Source organism: Cryptomeria japonica, chromosome 11, assembly GCF_030272615.1.
Source record: "Cryptomeria japonica chromosome 11, Sugi_1.0, whole genome shotgun sequence".
Lineage (NCBI taxonomy): Eukaryota > Viridiplantae > Streptophyta > Pinopsida > Cupressales > Cupressaceae > Cryptomeria > Cryptomeria japonica.
Window position 1 is genome coordinate 492,939,650 of NC_081415.1, and position 22,320 is coordinate 492,961,969.

Sequence of the window (22,320 nt, forward strand, 5' to 3'; positions counted from 1 at the left end):
TTACATTACATAGCATGGACCTAAATAAAGTAACCAAACAATTCCATCCACTGGAAATTTTGCTAAGACCAAAATCCAACATGCTTCACCAACTGGTAGAAACCCTTAGTGAAGTAACACAAAAAGTCTAACCAAATCCAAATAGGACTACCATACTAGCACGCCAGCCAATGCAAAGTCACCAAACACTCAAAATATGATCAAGAAGCCCCTTCAACATGATAGAAACCAATTCGATAACTTGGACCAAAATTGTCTAACCAAAACATCAAATATCACTTCCCGGTAAAGCTAACCGGTACTAGGAAATACCAATCGGTAACATAATTGATAGTTACCAAAGTAGCAAAACATGAACCAGCATAATATGGAAAACAAATAACCATCTAGAGTAAGCATCCCAAAACCAATTCCAGAGATCTGATCATACCATATCAGAATCATAGCCAAAACCAAGATGATCACGAAGACCAATCGAGATAGGTCCAATAGGGATACAGTGTTGACATCAATGACAACACTTAACAAAATCCAGTATATTGCCGACAATCTCCCCCTTTGGAACTGATGGAAACACTGAGTGTGAAAAACATCCAAGTGCCAAGGAATGCAAATAATCTCCCTCAAAGATATGACTGATTTTCACATGAATACCAACTCTCCCACTTTGACATCAATGACAAAGGATGGATACCAAACCAAAAATATTGAACCAAATAGATGAATACTCCCCCTGAGCAGTAGCATCATCTCATCAACTTGGATCAAAGAAAATATCTAATAAGCTTACCGAATTGATGCATTCTTGCATCTCTAAGTCTCTTCTAGAGGGTTGGTAACCCCTAACTGATCTCTAAGATATTCAAAATTATCTTCAGGCAATGATTTAGTTAGAATATCTACAATCTACTCCTTAGTAGGCACATAAACCAATCTGACTTCCTTTGCTTCAACCTTTTCCTTCAAGAAATTGTATCTTATAGAAATGTGTTTTGATTTGGAATGAAATACCAGATTCTTTGACATATCAATAGCAACAGTATTATCACAATGAATAATAATAGGCTCATCATAACTTACCCTTATATCTTTTAACATTTGTTTCATCCATAAAATCTGAGTACAGTTAGTAGCAACAACTACATATTCCTCTTCAGTAGTAGATAATGAAGTACATGCTTGTTTCTTGCTAAGCCATGAAACCAACTTCTTCCCAAAAACAAATGTATCACTAGTAGTGGTATTCTTGTCATCCAAATCTCATGTCGAATCAGAATCTATATAGGCAAATAATCTGAAGTCATCATTCTTTGGATACCATAACCCAAGGTGTGATGTACTTACCAAATACTTGAATATCCTCTTGATAGAAATATCATGAGTTTCTCTAGGATCTGACTAAAATCTAGAAGCAATATAAACAACATTCATAATGTCAGGTCTAGTCTCAGTTAAGTACAACAATCCACTAATCATTGATTTGTATCTACTTGGATTTACTTTAGGGGATACATCATCCTTTGACAATTTACAATCGATTACCATAGGAGTACCGACAAGTTTGGAATTATCAAGTCCAAATTTATTAAGCAACTCCTTAACATACTTAGTTTGACAAATGAAAATACCTTTATTAGTCTGAGTAATCTGCAAACCTAAGAAAAATTTCATCTCACCAATCATAGACATTTCAAAATCATTCTTCGTATCATTAGCAAATTTCATGCATAGACTACCTTCTCATTCAAAAATGATATCATCCACAAAGAATTCAATGATCAGTATGTCATCATGCTCAATTTTTTAATATAGGTTACTATCAACATTACATTTTCTAAAACCAAGCTTAGAAAGATATTTGTCTTGTCTAGCATAACATGCCCTAGGGGCTTGTTTTAGTCCATATAAAGCTTTCTTCAATTTGCAAATCATGTCTTTATCTTTTGATAAATAAAATCCATCAGGTTGCTCAATATAGACTTCCTCCTCAATATCTCCATTCAGAAATACGCATTTGACATCCATTTGATATACTTTGTAGTTCTTGTATGCAACATAGGCAAGAAATAGTCTTATTGCTTCAATTATTGCAACTGGGGCATGTCTCACCATAATCAACTCATTCTTCATGTGAATAACCTTTGTAAACTAATCTAGCCTTGTTCCTCATATTTTGACCTTCCTCGTTCAATTTATTCTTGAAAACCCATTTAGTTCTTATTTATGGTGAAAATAGAAACAACAATATTGAAAGACTAAATGAATTCAACCACGAAACCCTAGCCTAACAACAAAAAAGATTCACCATAACATATGAAGATTACCTAAGACAATGAAAATAAACAAAAATCACAAAGATGATACCATCACATGTCCAATAGGGTTTGAATCTCCATTCTTCCTATCTCCATTCATCTTGCTTGATATATTTGTTGTCAGATTTTATGTGTGCACAAGAGCTCAACAAAGAATGGAAATGTGGTTGCAAGTAGGCTTGATCGCATATGAAAGTTCGAATGCTAGAATGCTTAGGAGATTGACAATGAGAGCATCATCTTCTTATATAGAAGACACTATAAGAAATGGAGGGATAAGATTGAGAGGTGTAAAAGATAAATGGTCGACTAGGATTAAAGGGTAGGTAGAAGAAATAGGAAAATAATGAGAGGGTAGGTAGTGTAGGAATTAAGAGATGAATGACATGTGTCATAGGTAGAAAAGGCCAATGAATTAATTAAATAAATAAATATTTATTTAATTAATAGAGGAAGTGGGATTAATTAAATAAATAAAAGTATTTATTTAAATGAGGAAAAAGATGAGAAGAGGATTAATGAATTAATTAAATAAATAATGATTTATTTAATTAATAGAAGAATTAGGATAAAATAATTAAATAAATAAAAATATTTATTATATTTATTTAATTAGACAGGACAATTTTAGGTGTCTACAGTTCCAATAATATTCTTGTCCTTAGGTCTAGGAACTAGTTCCCATGTCTTATTCTTTTCTATCTAATCTAATTCTTCTTCCATTGCTTTTATCCAATTTTCATCTTTACTTGCTTCAATAAATGATTCTGGTTCAATTTGAGAAATCAAACATACCTCTTCAGTATCTAGCCTCCTCCTAGTCATCACACCTTTTCTTTTATCTCCAATGATTTGATCTTCAGAATGATTTAGTTTCACATACCTGGGAGTATTTGAATTTTCTTGATTTACTGACTCTTTCTGTTGTTCCTCTATCACAGTTGAGTTTTCTGATGTTACCAGAGTCATAAGTTCACTATTTTGAGAAGCTTCCTGTATTATTGGTTTAGGTATGATAAATTCATCTTTTGGTCCACAGTCATATGATCTGATCTAATTACTGCCTTGTTAATCCACTTTGACATTTATGCTCTTTGTTATGCTATTCAATCTTTTTTTATAACATCTATATGCTTTGATCTTAGTAGACTAACCCAAAATTATTCCTTCATCACTTCTAGGATCAAATTTTCCCAATGCATCCTCTCTTCTAATGTAACATTTACTTCCAAAAATTCTAAAATATCTGACAGTAGGAGTATGACCAAACCACAATTCATAAGGAGTCTTACCGGTATCACCTTTTATGTGTACTTTGGTGAAAGTGTATACAGCCATATTGATAGCTTCCCTCCAATAAATATCAAGCAATCTAGCTTCTATCATCATATTCCTTTCTGCATCCAATATGGTTCTATTTTTCCTTTCCACCAATCTATTCTACTATGGATTCCTAGGTGCAGAAATTTGTCTTCTGATTCCATTCTTCTCACAAAAGTTGTTGAATTCACTGGATGTAAACTCATCGCCTTGATCTGATCTTAAACACTTTATTTTCAATCCCGTCTTTGTCTCAACCATAGCTTTAAAGATTTTGAATTTCTCAAAGGCTTTAGATGTTTCTTTCAAAAATGCTACCCACATAATTCTAGATAAATCATCAATGAGTAACATAAAGTATCTATCACCTTGAAAACTTTTAATCCTTGCCAGCCCATACAAATCAATATGAATAAGATCAAGAATTTCATTAGATTTATCATGTATGCTTCTAAACAAAGTTCTGACTTGCTTATCCATTTGACATTCTCTACATACTGGATTATGAGGTTTGACAATCTTGGGAAAATCTTTGACAGCCTATATTGAACTTATCTTCACTATGTAGTCAAAATTTACATGACACATCCTCTTATGCCATAACCAACTTTCATCAATCTGAGAAATCAAGCAAGCTTTTTCAATAGAGCTCAAATGAAAGATGTTTCCATTAGTCTGGGTTCTAGAAGTAATTTCCAATCTAGATCTATTGATGATCTTACATTTCCCATCCTTGAATTGTAAATGAAATCCTCTATCCACCATCTAACCTATAATTAAAAGATTATGCTTTAAGCCTTCAACATAATAAACATTATCAGTATTATTCTTACCATCCAATGATATTGTTCCCTTGCCTTTGATCCTACATTCCTTATTGTCTCCAAATTTGACTAATCCGCCATCAAATTCTTGTAATGATAGAAATTTTCTCTTGCCACCAGTCATGTGATGTGAGAATCCACTATCTATAACCTATTCATCCCTTTCTTCAATTTTAGCAGCTAAAGCCTTATCTTCAGTATGAGTTGCTTCAATGACAGGTTTCGAAGAATCATCCTTGATAGTAATAAAAAACCAGTCCTTATCAAAGCTTCCATTGCTGGATCCACTCACTGGTTCATCACCATCATCATCAGTAATACCAAAATCATCATCACCAACATAATAGCATGATTTATCCTTATTCCTTCTGAATCTAGGTCTCTTCTAATATTTTGGATTAGGCTTATAACTCTTCACAAATCTTTCATGATTTTTAGCAGCTCTTTTAGGGCATCTAGAAGCAAAATGACCAATCTTATTGCTTGAAAAACATTTAAAACGGACTTTTCCTTCATACTTACTTCCAGCTAGTCCTTTAGGAATTCTTCTAGTAATCAGGGCTTCCATATCTTCAAGTTCTCTTTTTTCTCTTTCAATGTATTCCAAATCTTTAGCATACATATTCCAATCTATCTTTTTCTTATTAGAGGTAGATGCTTTAAATGCAATTTTAGTTTTAGCAGCACTCTGATCTCCAAGTTCCTCAAGCTCAAAAGTAGTCAATTTCCCAAGTAATGCATCTTTGGTAATAGAGGTGATTGACATTGTCCAGAGTTCATTGATTGCAGTAGCCTTTATCTTATAAGCCGAAGGTAGAACTCTCAGAACCTTTGACACAATCTCATCCTCACTAACTGACTCACCACAACATTTGATTCCCAAAACAATCTCATTTACTCTATCTATGAAAGTACTTATCTTCTTCCATCTTCAAATTTCCATACCTTACCCAAAAACCTTCAAGTTTTACAATTTTCATAGCTTGGTCACCTTCATAAAGAGTTTCAAGATTTGTCTAGATTAGCTTTGCATTCTCCAACTCTATGAAATTCAATAGCTTTTCATTAGATAGGGTGCTTAACAATGCTTCTTTTTCTCTAACATTATTTTCAGCTTTCTTTTGTTCATCAGCAAGTGTCGGTATTCCAGAATTAGGATCATGAGGTATATACCCTTTCTCCACTATCTCGCAAACTTTTGCTCTAAGACATCTGAGAGGAATATTCATTTTCTATTTCCATATTTTGTAATTTGTACCATCAAATCTGGGACTCTCCTTCCAATAGGGATTGAATGTAGAAGTAGATGAAGTTTCCATCAGATCTCCTCAAGTGGTTAAGCTTCTGTAGAGAGGACCTCACTCTGATACTAGGAGTAAACTGAGAGGGAGGTGAATCAGTTTACCATCAAAAATCAAAACTTATGTATATCAAAACCATTAAACTAGAGCACAAAGAAACCAACACAATGAAGAATAGAACATGAAATCATAGTACACACAACACCAATATTTTGACATGGAAAACCCAATAAACGAAAAAACCACGGTGGGAAACCCTACCCACAATCAGATAATACTTCTGTAGCAATATGTGAAATTACAATGGGGATTGCACTTGCAATTAGGCCAACTATATAGAGCTCACTTCTCATCACAAAAAGAAGTCTCGCTAACTTACAAAACATCGGACTACAATCCGAAAAGAATGAACTATGAAAGTAGCATCTCCTAATGCTTGATATAGTTTTAGTTAAGCACAAATGTTTGCCCTACAATACAAAAACCTCCACTGAATGATATATCAATTGTTCACACATAAAAATTCCTCTGATAATGTAGACATAACTATTGATCCCATCGATATATAAACTACATTAAAAAGTCAACTATAAATACAGATCATCAACCTTATTGACAAGGTTGCCTAAACCCTAAACCCATAAACGCATAATAACAAAAATTACATTACACAATATCATTGGACCAATATTATGATTTACATTACATAGAATGGACCTAAATCAAGTAACCAAACAATTCCATCCACTGAAAATTCCGCTAAGACCAAAATCCAACATACTTCACCAACCGATAGAAACCCTTAGTAAAGTAACAAAGAAAGTCTAACCGGATCCAAATAGGACCACCATAACAGCATGCTAGCCATTGCAAAGTCACCAAACACTCAGAATATGATCAAGAAGCACCTTCAACATGATAGAAACCAATTCTATAAGGCAGACCAAAATTGTTTGACCAAAACATCAAATATCACTTACCAGTAAAGCTAGCCAGTACTAGGAAATACCAACCGAGAACACAAGCGATAGTTACCAGAGCACCAAAACATGAACCAATAGAATATGGAAAACAAATAACAATCTAGATTAAGCATCCAAAACCAATTCCAGAGATCTGATCATACTGGATCAAAATCATAGCCAAAACATAGATGATCATCAAGACTAACCAGGATATAGTGTTGACATCAATGATAACACAACCATATCCAGCATATTGCCAACAATAGTAATGTATATGATGAGTTTTAATGTGGCTCTAAATGAAGTCATTGATCAACTTTCATATAGTTTTGCAAACATACTTAGTGATAAAGGAAATAAGTAATAAAAGAGGATGCTAAGATGAGACAACTTGTATTAGACAAGGCCGGATCTTTTGTCACTCAAGAAGAAAAGGATAGACTATCTCAAAGACAAGAACAAGAGATCCTGGAAAAAAAAAAGAGTTTAACACTCTAATGGGCATGGAAAAAGAAGATAGAGAGAGGATGAAAAATAAACTGAAGAAAAGTCTGCAAAAATCTAGGAGGAAATGAAGAAAGCTAAAGTGATTTTTGAAGAACAAGCTTCTTTGTATTATTTTGACTTGTAGGTGTTGGAAATTGACACTCATTAGGTTTCTTATGTTTCCATTGATGGAAAAATTGGCAAAATATTTTGGTTCATTGGCATCAAGGATTTCAAAGGTAACTAGCAAACTAGGTACTGGTATGGGAAGCTGACATCACTTGGAGATCTGGCAAAGGGTAGTATCCGACAAAGCATTTTATAATTCATATATATTTGTAATGAGCCGACATGTAATATCATTTTTTATGTAAGCCAACATATGGCATAAATGTTTGTAAGGGTATATAAGTTAGTCTATTAGGTCATTTAAGAAATAACATTTGAGATAAGATCTGACATGCGAAGTTTATGTATGCGAGATCATTTGTATGTGACAAAAATATTCTCTAATGATCTGTAGATGATTTCTAAGGTACTCATAAGGTGTATGTTATTCTGGCATGGGTTTAGGGTTTAAGAGATAGAATAGTCAGAGCCTTAATCAGAACTCAATCAAGCATAACAAATGCATTATATGAGTTCAGTTTTGTAGTTTTGTATCAGAAAGTGATTGTAGTCAGTAAGACTCTTGGTGATGAGAAGTGTGCTCTAGGAAGTGTGCCTTCCTGCATGTGCAAGCCCCTATTATATGTAATATCTCTTCATATGGCCAGTGAATTAATATTGTGGGTCACAAATCCCACCGTCATTTTTCCTCATTGAGGTTTTCCATGTATAAATTCTATGTGTTATGGTGTTCATTTATGTGATTGCATTATTTTTTTCAGTTACATGTATTTATGTTTACCAGTTGATAAATGAATGCTTTGATAAGACTAAAATCTTATATTTTGGTAGAACACTGATTCAGCCCCCCCACCCCCCCCAATCCCCTCTTAGTGTTCTTGGATACCAACAATTGGTATCAGAGCTTTGTGCCTCGGAGGAAGCCTAACAACTTGAGGAAGATCCTGAATCCGGAATCCATGGAGATGTGTTTAAGGCAACAACTTGAAGTTTCTCTTGAAGATTTTGAAGCTGAAAAAGTTAAGAACATAAAGTTGGAAGATGAAATTAAATCTAAAAAATAATTCAGTATCACTCTGCAAGAGAAGCTATTTAATTCTCAAGCCAAAAGGAAGGAACTATGGGAACAATTGCAAGATCAAGATGATGAAGAAAAGGATACTCTAAAGAACCTATGTCAAAAGTTGAATCAAGAAAATGAAGTTATGAAGAATGAAACACAAGCCCTAACTATGAGGATGGAAAAAGAAATTGAAGACAAAAAGAAAAAGGAGGAAGACCTTGCTAGATCACTGAACAACAGATCTGAAGAATGCATCGGGTTGACTCATGAAAATGATGTGTTGAGAACATAACTAGTGCAATTCCAAAACAATGAACAAGAACTTGAAAGACAAATGGAAATCCTAAGAGATGATCTAACTATTGAAAATGAGTATAAAGACAAATTCAAGGCTAGTTCAACACAACTTAATGAAATATTGGAGAGCCAAAGGTAGAATAAAGACTCCAAAGGACTTGGATTTGAACAAGGTCAGAGCTCCAGTACTACAAATGAAGATCACAAATCTGTTATGCATAATGATCAGAACAAATGAAACCAAAGGACACCAGTAAGACAATTCAATGCTCACAAATTTAATGGTTGATTCTTTGTTTGTAATAAATTTGGTCATATGGCTAGACAATATAGAAGTAGATCAAATCATAATTATAACTCCGTCCTCGATCAATGTTCCAAATGCAATAAGTATGGTCATAAGACAAAAGATTTGATGCAGAGCCCTCCTTGTGTCTTGTCAAACACTCCAAGATGTATGAAACTGACCCCTCAAAACACCAATAGGATCCTACAAGGCAAGACTCTACAATCTTAGTTCCAATTCCTCATCTCACTCCAAGATTCATACTACTCAAATTGGGTAACTTGCTCCATCATGCATCACGAAACCTCCTAAGGTTCCTGACCTTCACAACATCTATTTTGGATCATAAAACACTCACATGGACTAGACAAAACACAGGTTTCAAGGATTCAACCCAATTCCCTATGACACCTTCACAATTAGGCCTATTTGCTTGTAGCCCTTAGAGACAGGTAATGGGTCCTTAAGTCCAAATTTTTCCAAACACAATAGAAAATAAATCATAGATTCAGATACCCTTTATGGTCTTACACAATCCTCCAAAAGGAGAGGTCAAGATTCGACAAGGAAAGGTTTGAACCCGGTGATGACCAATTGTCTTAAAGGGCTAATTAGGCCTCCATTTGTGAAGCAACTATATCAAACTGGACACACCTTACAACCAAAACCCCATGGGCATGTTGGGAACAATAAACCATTATATATTCCAGGGTTACATTCCTGGGATCATCGCCAATTGTCTTCTAGGGTAGTTATTGCAGTCTAAGGGTTAGGTAGCCACATAGAGATGTCTACCTAGGGACTGATCAAACACACATCTCCCTTTCTCCTCCTAAACAGTTATTTTGGAATCATAGAATAAATAGGACACACTTGAATCTCACCCACTGCCATGAGTTTTAGATGAACAGGTTGCAAGTTATGGCCATGGAAAGGCAAAACCCTGGTGTTCCGAGTACCTACACCAAAACTTGGATATCTAGAGAGAAAAAAATGATCAAGACCTCAAATCAAGACCAAATAATTGGTAACTCACTGTACTAAAAAAATCACAACATTGGGGATTGGTCCCAATCCATACAACTCCATACCCTATGCCAAAACTTCATAGTTTGCAAGAAAAGCTCAGAATTTCTTATTGCTTGCAATCATAAAATCTTTCTCCATATAGTATCTCCTTGGGAATTGTGTCCTTAAGGTGTTTATACCCCTATACAACTGCCTTGAACTGAAAAAAAGAGGTTAGAGCCATTGGAGGAGTTAATGTTAGGACCCAGAGCCAACTAAGAGTGGGGGGTGAATCAGTTGTCTATTAATTTCAACCCAAATATAACTTAACCAAACTTTATGCTAGTTGATAGTTTAACAGTTAATTGCAATACTGGTAAAGTTTAATGCATGAAACAGAAAGACAAATAACATCCACAACACATAACATAGATATTTGTACATGGAAACCCTGTAAGGGGAAAAACCACAGTGGGAAACCTTACCCACAATCAGATGATACTATTGCAAATAGTATGTGTGTACAATATGGGGTCTGCACATGTAGAAAGGCCAACTTCCTAGAGCTCACTACTTAAGCACAAAATGGGAGTCACACTGACTACAATTGGATGATTAAATCCAATGATAATGTACTTCTCAAAATATCATCTTCATATGCTGGATTCAGTACTGGTTAAGCTCTAATTGCCTTCTCCAAAGATTTCTTGAATCTTCAGATGATGTTTGCATGTGTAGCTCTTCTTATATTCACATATACCTTATTACAATCCTCTACCACACCTTCTACATAATCTCACAAATGAGATCTTACATATATACCAAAACCTAAGACCAAATGTGTAGGTCAGCTTACAAAGAATATTACAATTAAATTAATTACAAATGAATCAATATGCGATGCATCATGTTGGCTCAATGCCTTTACAATAATAAAAAATCATCTCCATAACATGTCATGCTGATCTGGAATGGATAACGCTTGTTGGTCCATAACCTAGACCTATTTGTTGGTAACAACAAATATGCAAACCTGATTAGACCAATAACCAAATCATGAAAACCAAGTGTTCAAACAATGTCTTCGACATAACCAGGTAATCTCCAAGTCATCCTTAGTGCTGGTGAACAATATAACATACCAGTGAACCAAATACTAGTGACTATGCATAAGTCACTAAACATGCCAATGAACATAACCAAAGATCTCCAAGTGTTGATAGGTGTTGACAAGTGTTGACATCAATGACAAAACCAGTGCAACATATCCAAAATACCAACAATCTCCCCCTTTGGCATTGATGGAAACACAAGATGGAAAAACCATCTAAGTGCCAAAGCAGAAATGCCAAAAACCAAAAACCAACAATCTCCCAAAGAGATCATTAACTAGAAATCAAAATATAGACACAGAGAGTGACAACTCTCCCAAATGAATAATCTCTCCCCAAAAGTTAATGTATTTTTCTATAGATATCTCTCCCCCTTTCACATCAAATGCCAAAGCAATACAAAAATTAGATAAAATAGTTCATAGAACTTATTACAAAATACCAACTTATCCAGTTTATCCAACTACTCCCCCTGATAAGTAGCTCTCATCAAAGCCAGAAAAGATTTCTCTATTAATTATGCCGGTTTGATGCCAAGCATCAACTGTCTAAGTTTCTACCAGTGAGGGTATAACTCCAAGCTTCTCTCTGAGATATTCAAAAGTTTCCTTAGGCAAAGGCTTAGTAAAAATATCTGCAATCTGCTCTTTAGTATTCACATAAACCAATTTCACTTCTTTTGCTTCAACATTCTCTTTTAGAAAATTGAATTTGATTGAAACATGTTTAATTTTAGAGTGAAATACCAGATTCTTAGATATATCAATTACTGCCATATTATCACAGTAAATGGTTATCGGTTCTTTGCATTTTACCTTTATGTCCTTCAACATTTGCTTAATCCATAATACCTGTGTACAATAAATTACTGTTGCAACATATTCATATTCTACTATTGATAAAGATGTACAACTCTATTTCTTGCTCAACCATGAAATTAGTTTGCTTCCAAGAAATAATGCTCCACCGGTAGTGCTCTTTCTGTCATCTACATCTCCTTCTCAATTTGCATCTGTGTATGCACATAAATCAAAATTTTCATCTTTAGGATACCATAAACCAAGATTTGTTGTGCCTTGTAGATACCAAAAAATCCTTTTCACTGTTGATTCATGATTTTCTTTAGGATTACTCTGAAATCTTGAAACAATACATACTGCATTCATAATATCAGGTCATGTTTGTGTCAAATATAGTAAACCTCCAATCATAGACTTGTACCTTGCTGGATTAATAGGTTCTAATTCATCCTTCAAAGATAGTTTATCAGTTGTAGTCATAGGTGTACTTACTGGTTTAGAGTTTTCCATGCCAAATTTCTTAAGTAATTCCTTCAAGTACTTTGATTGATTTATGAATATACCTTTATCAGTCTGTGAAATTTTCAATCCTAAGAAGAATTTTATCTCCCCAATCATAGACATTTTAAATTCTTCCTTCATCTTATTAGAAAAGTCTTTACACAATCCATCTTCTCCTCCAAAAATGATATCATCAACAAAAACTTCAATAACCAAGATGTCATCATTAGTCACTTTGTAATATAAGTTGTTGTCAACATTACCTTTAGTGTAACCAAGCTTCAAAAGATATTTGTCCAATCTAGCATACCAAGATCTAGGAGCTTGTTTTAATCCATGTAAAGCTTTCCTTAACCTCCAAACCATATCTTTGTCATCTGTCAAAGAAAATCCATCAGGTTGTTCAATGTAAGCTTCCTCTTCAAGATCACCATTCATAAATGCACATTTAACATCCATTTGATATACTTTATAATTCTTGTGTGTTGCAAAAGCTAAGAATAGTCTGACTGCCTTAATTCTAGCTACCAGTGCAAAGGTTTCATTATAATCAATTCCTTCTTTCTGTGAATATCCCTTACACACTAATCTTGCTTTGTTTCTGATTACCTTACCATCTTCATTAAGTTTATTTCTGAATACCCATTTAGTTCCAATTACATTTTTGTTTTTAGGCCGGGGAACCAATGTCCATGTGTTATTCTTTTCAATTTGTTCCAATTCATCTTCCATAGCTTTAACCCAATATTTATCTTCACATGCCTCAATAACTGATGTTGGTTCAATTTGACAAATTAGACATACCTCTTCATTTTCTAGTCTTCCTCTTGTCATAACTCCTTGATACTTGTTTCCAATTATCTAACTTTCAGAGTGATTCAATCTTACATACCTGGGTGTATTTACTTGCTGCTATTCTTCAGTCATTGTGAAATTCTCAGATGATGCCGGTGTGACTGGATCAACATTTTGTACTGATGTACTCATTGTAGGTTCATTTGTGATTATCTCTATTGTCGGTTTAGAGTCCATTGACCTTGAATTACCTCTAAACTGCTCATCAATCTTCAAATTTGCACTTTCAACAATTTTCTACAATCTTTTGTTAAAACATCTATATGCCTTGCTCTTAGATGAATAACCAAGAAATATTCCTTTATCATTTCTAGGATCAAATTTACCAATATAATCATCTCTCCTAATATAACATTTGCTTCCAAATATTTTGAAATATTTAAGAGTAGGAGTATTACCAAACCATAGTTCATGAGGGCTCTTACCAGTTTCACCTTTCATGTGAACTTTGTTGAATGTGTAAACCATTGTATTCACTGCTTCTCTCCAATATACATGAGGTAGGTTTGCTTTTGATATCATGCTTCTAGCTGCATCCATAATAGTTTTGTTCTTTCTTTCCACAACTCCATTCTGTTGGGGTGTCTGAGGTGCTGATAACTATCTTTTGATTCCATTCACTTCACAAAATGTATTAAATTCCTTAGATGTGAATTCACCTCCTTGATTTGATCTTAAACATTTGATTTTCTTACCGGTTTCCTTCTCTACCATCACTTTGAATAATTTGAATTTCCCAAAAGCTTCTGATATCTCCCTGAGAAAAGTAACCCAACACATTCTAAAATAATCATCAATGATAAGCATAAAATATCTATCTCCTTGTAGACTTCTAGTTCTTATCGGACCACATAAATCAGTATGAATTAAGTCAAGAACATTATTAGATTTCTCTAGAATACTCTTAAAAGTTGTTCTAGCTTGCTTTCCAAATTGACATTCCTTACATACCAGATTGTGAGGTTTAACAATCTTAGGTAAATCCCTTACTGCCTTAGTTGTACTGATTTTCACAATGCAATTAAAATTTACATGACAAAGTCTCTTATGCCATAACCAACTTTCATCAATATGTGAAATCAAACATGCTTTCTCATTGTTATTCAAATGAAAGATATTACCACTAGCCTGATTACCGGTTGCAATTTCCAAACCAGTTTTGTTCATGATTTTGCATTTACCATTCTTGAATTGTAACTGAAATCCTTTTCAACTAATTGACCAACACTCAAAAGATTATGCTTCAAACCTTCAACATAGTAAACATTATCAGTATTGTGCTTACCATCAAAAGATATAGTGCCTTTTCCTTTGATCAAACAAGCTTTATCATCCCCAAATTTTACTAGACCTCCATTGTATTCTTGAAAAGTTAAGAATTTACTTTTATCACCAGTCATATGATGTGAACATTCAGAATCAATGATCCATTCATCCTTTTCTTCAATTTTAGCTATCAGGGCCTCCTCTACCGGTTGAATAGTAGGTGCTAGTTGATCTTCTATTATAGCAACAAAAGCCCATCCATTATCTGTCGGTTCCTCATCAGAATCATCAGTAACTCCTTCATCAGCATAATAATGTGATTTGTCCCTATTCTTCTTAAATTTGTATCTCTGATATTCAAGCTTAGGCTTATATATTCTTTTAGCTTCTTCTTTCAATCTTGCATGTCTATGAGGACACCTAGATGCCATATGACCAATTTTATCATAGTTAAAACATTTAAATGGTGCTTTAGCTTCATACTTACTTCCAACTGGACCTTTAGGCATTTTCCTTGCAAATAGTGCTTCAAGTTCTTCCAGTTCTTCATTCTCCCTTCTAATGTCTTCAAGTTCTCTAGCATAGAGTGCTTTCCAATCAAATTTTTTAGATGATGATAATGATGGTGCAGATGATGAAGCTTTGAAATCCAAATCTGTCTTAATTGTAGCAACAGGACCAAATTCCTCAAGTTCAAAAGCTGAAAGTTTTCCAACCAAAGTATCTCTATATACAAATGCATTAGGCATTGTTCTCAATTCATTAATAGTAGTTACTTTCATTTTATATACCGGTGTTAATGGTCTTAAAACTTTAGAAACAATTTCATCTTCACTTAAGGATCCTCCACAACATTGTATACCCAAAACAATTTCATTTACTCTTTCCATTAAAGCAGAAATCCTTTCATCTTCTTCCATTTTCATATTTTCATACCTAACCCGGAAGCATTCCAGTTTTGCAATTTTGACTGTGGTATCACCTTCATTCAATGTCTCCAATTTGTCACAAATAGCTTTAGCAGTAGATTGGTCTGATAATCTCATGATTTGCTGATCTGACAATGCGCTTAAAAGTGCTTCTCTTGCTTTGCAATCATTTTCCTGATCTTTAGCCAAGGTTGGTGGATTAGGTTGACTTTAAGTAGGACCAACATAGCCATTCTTTGTAACATCCCATATGTCTTTTCCAATGCAATTTAGATGTGTCTCCATTCTGATCTTCCATATACCATAGTTAGTTCCATCAAGCTTCAGACTGTCCTTCCTGAAATAGTTAGTTGCCATAGAATCTCCTCACGCTATTAAACTTCTGCAAAAAGAGGACTAGGCTCTGATACCAATTGTTAGGACCCGGAGGCAACTGAGAGGGGGAGGGGTGAATTAGTTGTCTATTAATTTCAACCCAAATATAACTTAACCAAACTTAATGCATAATACCTGTAAACCAAACTTTATGTCGGTTGACAATTTAACAGTTAATTGCAATACCGGTAAAGTTTAATGCATGAAATAGAAAGACAAATAACATCCACAACACATAACACAGATATTTTTACATGGAAACCTTGTAAGGGGAAAAACCATGATGGGAAATCTTACCCACAATCAGATGATACTACTGCAAATAGTATGTGTGTACAATATGAGATCTGCACATGTAGAAAGGCCAACTACCTAGAGCTCATTGCTCAATCACAAAATGGGAGTCACACTGACTACAATTGGATGATTAAATCCAATGATAATGTACTGCTCAAAATAGCATCTTCATATGCTTGATTCAGTACTGCTTAAGCTCTGATTGCCTTCTCCAAAGCTTTCTTGAATCTTCAGATGATGTCTACGTGTATAGCTCTGCTTATATTCACATATACCTTATTACAATCCTCTACCACACCTTCTACACAATCTTACAAATGAGATCTTACATATATACCAAAACCTAAGAACAAATGTGTAGGTTGGCTTACAAAGAATATTACAATTAAATCAATTACAAATGAATCAATATGTCATGCATCATGTTGGCTCAATGCATTTACAATAATAACAAATCATCTCCATAACGGGTTGTGCTGATCTGGAATGGATAACGCTTGTCGCTCCATAACCTAGACCTATTTGCCGGTAACAACAAATATGCAAACCCGATTAGACCATGTTAGTGAACAAATTTTTGCCTTTCTTCAAATTAAATAATTTCAAACTCTGTCGCCTTCTTTAAAAGACAAAATTTCAGCTAAACAGTTGGGTAAGTGTAACATATACTACTTCCCTCTGAATTTTTGATAGGTACAACTCCCTCCATTAGTTATTCAGGGAATAATCTAATTAAATTTAATTAGTATGATTTTAACCTGAAAGCATGTAAGGCTACCTACTTCATTCTTAGATGAGAGGCTAATGATTTACACATATTTCAGAGAAAAAATATTCTTCAAAATGCTTCAACATGAGGAATGGAAGTGATCGAAACAAAGTTCAGAACACTAGTTCGACAGTTCATAAAAATAGATAAGAGAAATAAAATCTCTTTTCAAGCACATATCTTTTAAAATCTCACAGGAAGGAGTCCCTGAATAATAATAACATTCTGCATCGGAAAGGCAATCACTGTCATTTGATTAGATTAATATATGCAAAGATATATCACTACACAGATTCAAAACTCAAAGGTTTTCCTTCTCCCAAAAACAATATGATCATATATATATATATATATATATATATATATATATATATATATATATATATATATATATATATATATATATATATATATATATATATATATATATATATATATATATATATATATATATATATATATATATATATATATATATATCTTATGTGACAAAGACACAACAATACATATATAAATCCTTTTCAATTCCAGATTTTCTAAGTCTGATGACTTCCTTCAACAAAACAGAACTTCTTAAAACTAGAAAAAACTAAGTAAAAACTAAAAAAATTCTAACCAAACTCTAACCCCTTTTCTGTCTATCTTAATCTAATTTATAGTCTTTAGAATAGAGGAGGTCTCCCTAAAAACTCAACCTCCTCTGAATCAGTTATGAAAACCAATAGAGTATATTTGGGACAGATGTCTCGAAGTCATTTGCAAGATCATGAAAAATACATAAAATAAAAATAGAGCATTATCAACATGTTATGCTCCTTTTCCATCATCATCTTCTCCTCCATTTTCCTGGGCGTCGTGGGCAGTTGCAAGTTCCTTAATTTTAGATTGGCTCAGATTCTTCATAGCATTGATTTTTGCCTTTGTGGCTTCCTTGTCCCATATGTGCTTCACCATTTTCTCAGCATGCTTCAGTAACTGATCGTTACTGATAAACGTCATGGACTTGATCCTGGCGACTTGTGTTATATCTTCAGGGGTGAAATTTCCTTTAGCTTTAACTTTCTCCATGTATAGCCTAAAAGTATTTATCACATCCTCCATGTTCAGTCCACAAATCCCCAGCTACCAATCGTGGTCTGGATTAACCACTTTGTTGTCGTTAACTAAACTACATTGGAGGTCCTGAAGTTCATAAACAGAAGTCTTGGCATCATAAGTCATAGACTTAAATGTGAGTACTGGCCACATTATGGTCTTTTTCAATATGAAGAGTTGGCACTCATCAGTTACCAACTTGATTGAATGTTTTGTCAAAAATCTGGTGGCTCCGTACTCTTCTATTTTGGTGAGCATAGGCAAGACGTTTTCCCATTTATGCTCCTCTTTTTCCCATGGCAAAATCTAGTTTTGAATTTCTGCAATGAGGTTCTGCATCTCACCGCATAACTTCCTGGAGCTTGTGATATACTTTTCTCCATCTTTTGTTACTCCTTCAATCCATCTCTCCATAGCCTCCACAATGCTTTTAGCTCATTGAACTTGACTCATTATCTTTTTATTCTTTGGTGAAGTAGGGTCAAAGCTCTCTATAGCATGGGATATGGGAAGTGCTCTGAAGCAACCAATGCTATCAATGAATGGAGCGAGAATGTTTATATGTCGCTTTAGCTCTCTCTTCTCCCACCCATATTTTTCTGACCTAGTGAGCATTTTCTTAGCCAATACCTAGAAAAAATGATTATCCGAATCCCTACTCATGTTCCCGAGCTCCACCTTGGTGATCTAAAATTCCTCTGCATTGACTTCCTTATCTTCATCTTTGGGCTTGTAAGAGGCAATCTCGGCAACCCACTTTCAAGTTCCTTCATCATTGTCCAGTCTGGCAGTTGTTTTGAACTTCTTTTGCTTGGGGCCTTTCTCTGTGTACTTAACTACCATGTCTTGAATTGGGATGGTCACAGGGACGAAACTTCATTTTTTTCTTACTAAAGTGGTTAGCCACTTAGGATTTGCACTCAAATTGGTTGTTCCTCCAATCACTTTAGGAGGTGGTGTCATGGCTACGATAACCACATGGGAATCCATGGTGTTGACAATGTCATTGTCAAGATCTTCAACTTCAAATATCTGAGCATCAAGAATTACATACTTTGCCTCTGTATCTTTGGTGTGGTCCATTCTTTCCTGCGTAGCACTTCATGACCTGGTATGTCGAGGAGCAGAGAAGTCCAGAGCCGGATTGGGCTTGTGCCTAATGTGAGATAGCTTTTTATCCTTACTTGCATGAACAGACATAAAAGTGTTATTAGAAAAATGCTTTGGTGAATGCAGAGTAACCTCACTATTTCTTGTGGAGTTAGACTTGGCGCCTAATCTCACTGCTCTCTTCCTGCCAACCCATTCTGCAGTTCTCTCGAAAACCCTTTTTGTTTTTAGTTGTATGTCGTCCTCTTCTTTCACATCCCAGTTGATGTAGGATACTTCAGTTTTAGCTTGGTCTAAGTATCTGGGTTCAAAAAGCTCCAGATAATCCTCTTCAAGCCCATTTATGTCAAGCTTCACCTGTAGTGAAATTACTTGCTCCAACACCATTCTCATGTTTGCCCTCTTGAACATCTCGAGCTCATCACTGCAATCTTCCCAAAAGTCCTCTAGGTGTGGAATTGGGAGGTACGACATCAGACTGAGACTTGGTGAGAAACCTTTATTGTCAAAGCCTTTTCTTTTGTGATACAATGGAAAATTAAAGTTTTTCAAGTCAGCTCCAATGCTTAAAGCATCTGACATTGAACTATAGGATAAAATACCCAACTGAATAGGAAAATGATCCTCACATTTATCCCTAGGTTGAGCCTTCTTAATCATGGTAGCCAACTGCTACAAATTTTTGCCAAAACAAAATAATCTAAACAAAAACAAGGAAGCTTGAAAGGCTCTTCCTTGAAACCACCTACTCTTATATAGCAAAAGTGAGGGAACTGAATAAAGAAACTACCAAATCTCTTCACTCATGCCTTTGCATCCTTAGACATCCTTTTGGTTTTCATGTTCTTTAGTTCGTAACACAAATCTCCTAGGAAGGCATTATGTACCTTCCTAAAGTCTTGCAAAGCATTATCCTTTTGTAACATAGGATAAAAATCATACATAGAGACCTCTCCTTCAGTGAGCTACCTAGGTATTCCCACTATCTCCTTAACACACGCCAAGCAATATATCAGATATGAGGACATGAAGAAATTCTGCTTGAACTATTTGGCCATACTTAGCTGCTCCCTCATGGAATCGGCAATCAACTCTACCCAATTGAGGTATTGCTTTCCTTCTAGTACCAGTTCTACATAGCAATAAATCCAGTCATCAAAACTGTAGGCCTCTGCCAAGCCTCTGACTTGGTGCAACAGTAACATGACATCATGAATGTGGGGAATCATATGGTTCTTGTTAGGATTCTTGGGTAACCTGGAGCCACCCCTTTGGGGAACCTTCAACCAATATTTTGTTACATTATTCCAGTGCTCGGTTCTATCTGCATTGAACTCAGTAATTGATTGGGCAGGAGAAAAGTTTGAGAATTGATAATCAGGTAGTTTGAAAATGGAGGAAATAACTTTGTGGTTAATGGCAAGGAGGGTTTCACCATTATCTCTTTTGATGGTCTCGGAAATTGGATCATACCTAGCAATACACTCCCTAACCAGTTCTGGGCAAGGATAGCTAGGGGGAAGGCTGCTGCTTCTATGAGACCACTACTCAGAATTTCCACACCAAAGGAACCATCAATTCCCTTGAACACCCTTTCCTTTAAAACTTCAAGATTTTCCCCTTTTAAGTATGTATCATTGACTATGGGCTCTGTACATGCAAGACTAAAAATGTTCCCAAAAAGGTGTAATGTGGACTTCATAATTCATAAATAACAAGCCTCATTTTCTCAGAAAATCTTATTACGAGAGAGGAAAAGTAGGTAAAAATCACTGGAGAGGACAAGAAACAAAATCACCTTCACAGTTGAGAGCAATCAGACGACTACCAGCAAACAAACCTTCTATCCAAGAAAAGTAACTCCACAGCAATGAGGAACAAATTTTAAGAGAATTAATCCCTTCATACCTTATAGCAAAAGCAGTGATACACACTTATTAAGTGCATTAATTCCAATCATGAGTTTACATGTGCTGAGCTTTTGGATTGGACATCGCACGCACGCATTGAATGCATGGTGACGTTTTTGGAGTAACTGTCAGTTCCCAAAATGATTACTTGCCTCAAAAACTCAAATAGTTGACGTCACCTAAGATATGGTTCAATCTTCATCATACTTGGCAATAAGTGCACCATCATGTCTTTTAGCTCATGGGACCCACCTGATTTGAACATGCATGAACAATCTGAATTGACTTCACCAGAGCTCAAGTAGTTCAAGTCGTACACAGCGCCAAGAAAATTCTCTTCTGAAAAGATTAACTTTGTTAAGTGTTGTTGACCTTTTGAATTGTGTTGAACATGTTAAACACTTATGAACCATTTGAACTAGGTTCAAAGAGTTCACAGCTTGGAGAGAGATGATATAACACATCACCAAACGCGACCATTAAAGAGAACCGCTGCAAAACACTTTGAGTGAATGTTAGTATAAAAACCTCCTAGACACCTAAGAACCTACAGAACCTAAATGAACATTATGAACTTGCTTCAAAAAGGTTCAATGAGTTCGTGGGGTTCAAACCAACCATTAAAACTTGGCATTTCAAATTAAAAGACAATCTACAAATGGATTAAGGATTGAATCGAAGAATTCCAAGAAAGATAAGAACTTCAAATAAAATTTTATAGGGTGATTTACTCCTGTTATGAAGGATGAATGATGAGGTAATAGACCAATAACCAAATCAACAAAACCAAGTGTTCAAACAATGTCTTCGACATAACCAGGTAATCTCCAAGTCATCCTTAGTGTCGGTGAATAATATAACTTACTGGTGAACTAGATACCGGTGACTGTGCATAAGTCACTGAACATGCCGGTGAACATAACCAAAGATCTCCAAGTGCTGATAGGTGTTGACAAGTGTTGACATCAATGACAAAACCAGTGCAACATATCCAAAATACCAACAGTTAAACCAACAAAAAATCAAAAATTGCACAAAAAGTTGCTCATGACAACTTTTGACAAAGTTGTCAAAAATGTCATTTCTTGAACTCGAATGACTTGGGTCAAGACTAAGCCCTCTAAACACCCTAAAAGCACATAAAACAACTAAAACCACTAGGAAAAACATATCCTAAGTATACTTAGTCCCCTTTTGTCCAAAAGTCCTAATTGGCTTATCAAGATACCAAAATAGGAGTTTGGCTCACAAGATGGGGTCCTTTATTACAAACACAAAATGCATGATTGAAACACAAGGAAAACATC